We start from the raw sequence: 3,953 nt of genomic DNA, 5'->3' as shown, positions 1-3,953 counted from the left end.
AAAAAATATTTAAGTATCCATTAAAAATAAAAAAGCCAAAATTGTTATTCAGAAAAAGTTTATAAATTATTACATGTTTTTTTTAAATTCACAACATAAAAAAATTATAATATAATTATCATTTAACAATTAAAACCAAATAATATTAAATTGTTAATTTTTATTATTTATCAATGCAAAAAACTAATTATTATTTAATAATTAAATGTCTCGAAACCCTTCCGAAAACGACAGTAATTCTTATGAAAAATTTTCACCTGTGGGTCCTGTTCATATACTATCTCAAAGAAAAAAGATATGATTATATACGAAAATCACTGCTTTAAAAAAAATAAGGGAAGGGTATTATTTATGTGTTGCACCTAAGTGCAAAGTCCATTTAATTGGATTAACTGATGATTCTCTTCATTGTGGTAAAACGACTCAACACATCGATGCCGAACAAAGTTTCAAGAAGAAGCTTTATCAAAATCAAATAAAGAAAGAACTATCACTCAATATAAATCTCAAGAAAATGACACCAAGAACTTTATTGACTCATTTCAAGAGAGGATCAATATCTACTTCAGACGCCACACTTAACAAATTTATCAAAAGAAACATTGATCGCCCACCAAATCCCAATACAATTGAAGAGATTGTTGTTAATAATTACACCAACATTTTATATCATAACAATAAAAACACCACTCTTCTTTTTGGTGATATGGAACAATTGAAGCTACTTTTATCTGCAAAAATGATATGTATGGATGGAACGTTTTTAGCATGTCCCACACTTTACTCTCAACTGTATTCGATTCATGTGGTTTTACCCAATGATCAACACTTTCTGGTTGCTCATATTCTGATGAATGAACGTTCTGAAACATCATATACTCAATTGTTCATATCTCTGGAAAATTTACTTGGACAATCCCCTTTCAAAAGAGCAGTCTTGATAATGTCTGATTTTGAAAAAGGTTTAATTGCGTCACTTTCTAAATTTGTAAATTTTGGACTCGTACACAAAGGATGTTTTTATCACCAGAGACAAGCAGTAATTAAGAAAATAAGAAAATTTGGTTTGATCACCACATACAACAACCATAGTGTGTTGTTTGAAGCTGTCCAATTAATGTTCGGTTTGAGCTTTTTAAAACCCAACGAAGAAAGAGAAGCGTTTGATATTTTGAAAGTATGGTATGGCAGTTGTAAAGAAGTCGTTCGAATATTTGAATATTTTCAAAACACGTGGATTTGTGGCAGTTTTCCTTTGATGATGTGGAATCAAAGAGGTGCTTTGATTCGAACAAACAACATTTGTAAATCATACCACTCTAAACTGAACAAACGTTGTGGAGGACAAAAGACGTCTTTCAACAAATACGTCGAAATCAATGGAGAAATAATTGAAGAAACTCGAAAAGATATTAAAAAAATGAAAATTGGAATTCGTCAACCGACAATAAAATGAGTAGAGTGTTCAACAGAAAGACTTAATAATATTGTAGATGATTACGAAAAGAAAGTTGTAACACTTTATGAATGTTTGAAAACCGTCGCTGGTGTTTTTGAAGATCACAAGGCAAATATTGTGATTGATGATGAGCAAACAAGCGAAAAATAAAAATATAGTTATTTAAGCAATATAATTTTTCATTGGTTTTATAATAAATTGGTAATTTGATTGTAAAATAAATTTATTAAATAATACTATATTATTTAATAAACAGAATAATACAGTTGAGTAAGTAAAAAATTAGACAACATTAAAATGTGGTATCTATTTTATTAGTTTTTTATTTATTTTTAATATAAGTAAAATATTTTACTATTAAAAATAAGTAAACTTTTTATTATTAAAAAATAGATTATTAAAGTATAGGTCAAGTGGCTTAGTTTTGTCATGCCCCTCAATTTTTTTACCGGAATATCTTGATTTAAGTTATTCAAAAAATGACAAATTCACATTAACATTCTTGATAACACAGAAATAAATATGATATCCATCATAATATTTCAAATTAAAAATATGATGATGAAATTGACATATCGATAATAAATATATATATATTTTTAGATTAACGATTTATCATTCCAAAGTAACGAATATTAACTGAGACATTATTGCGTTTTAATCAATCGCTATGAACATTTGGTTGATAGTTTCTTGTACAATTCGATCTTTTCAACAAAGAAAACATGTAAAAATTTATAAATATTTTTTGAATAACAATTTTGGCTTTTTTATTTTTAATGGATACTTAAATATATTTTTTTGCCGAGAAAAAAAAATTAATAAAAAAATAAAAATAAAACATCGAAAAATATATTTTTTGAACTTTATGTTGAAGTTACCAATTGTCCAAATTACGAAATGTCCTTTTACCTTTTCCCATTGACTGTCAAATAAAACAATATTTTTATTTATTAATCAGTTTATAATTATAAGTTTGTTTTTTATGTGTTTATACATCTTCGATTTCTTCAAAAACGATGAAAAATACTTGTAAAAACTATAATATTTATAACTTATGATAATTATAAAAAAATAAACAAATAATAAATATTAATTTATTATAAAATATAGTTTATTGTATTACTTTTAAATTTTACACAATGTTTTTTTATATTTACACTTGAGTTTAAAAAGAAAATTGAGTAAATAAAAATTTACATTTATTTATTACATTGTATTTATAATTATTTGATTATAATTTTAATTATTATTGTTCAAAAACAAAAAAAATGTTCTTAAAAAGACAAAAAACATTTGTTATTGTCTAAACAATAAAACAGTCTTTCAAAAGCAGTTTCCAACTTCATGTTTGGCAAACGCATTTGTTTCAACTTGGAGAAAAACCTTCTCTAATTTACGATGAAATGCATTTGTGGATTCTTTTTTTTCTTCGTAATATATATTTCTTTTCTTCATTTGTCATTTTTCCCAAAGACTCCGCCAATGTTGTTAATTCATTTTTGATTTCTTGACCCAAGATATCCACGATATTTCCAATAGAGCTAGATGTTCTCCCAAACATTACCATCTCGTGTGGTGAACAAAAAACTTTGATTAATTCATCAAAAAAACATAATTATGGTTTTTTTCTAAATACATCAAGATCAACTTTTCCAATTTCCCAATTAGTAAAACGTTTGGCCCTCACCATATTTGCAGAATGGCTTATATGATGGAAACGTAAAAACACTGCGCTTTCAATCGTTGGAGTATTTTGTTCATAAACACATCTTTTGGTACAAGAATTTCGCTTATTTCGTTAAACTCGACCCAATTTCCAACTTCGATTTTTTTAGTAATATATTAATATATTCTTGGAACATTTCCATTCTCTCAATGTAATCAAAAAGAAGACAACCAACTTCTTGAAGCGAAGTGACGAGAGAAAATAAAATTCTGAAAATTTCTCTGACTTTAAAAAACAAGTCTTTTATTCTCTTTTCACTCATTACAAACTTTGTTGTTTGACGACACTCGGATGTTTCCTTGGGGTTGTCACTTGCAGTATTATTTATTTTCATGTGTTCTCTCCTGTCTGCTTTGAATATAGAATTTGATGTTATTTCAATTGCATATTTTTCAAACTCAAGAGTAACACTCTCAATTACTTCTGGTCTTTGAATGTATTTGGCAACATAATCATAATTGGTGGTGATGTCAAGAACATTTTTAAACAAATAACACCAACGAGTTGGTGAAAATGTGGCATGTATTTCATGGCCAATTCCTTCGTTTTCATTGTAATCATTAAGTCTTCCCTTGCGACAAAACCACTGACAAAACACTTTAACTAAAAGTATTTCTGGCTCAGCCTCTAATCACTCACCCATCAAACTTACTCTGTGAGCACTACACCAAAAATTTTTAATGTCAAAATCTATCAAGGGGCGCAAACATGGGTTTTCTTTGTTAATTAATTTGTTCATCTCGACGGTGATTCCTCCATCGAGAC

This window comes from Entamoeba invadens (assembly GCF_000330505.1).
Source record: "Entamoeba invadens IP1 unplaced genomic scaffold scaff_1105074725605, whole genome shotgun sequence".
NCBI classification, from domain to species: domain Eukaryota; phylum Evosea; order Mastigamoebida; family Endamoebidae; genus Entamoeba; species Entamoeba invadens.
Note: the sequence above shows the minus strand (reverse complement) of the source record.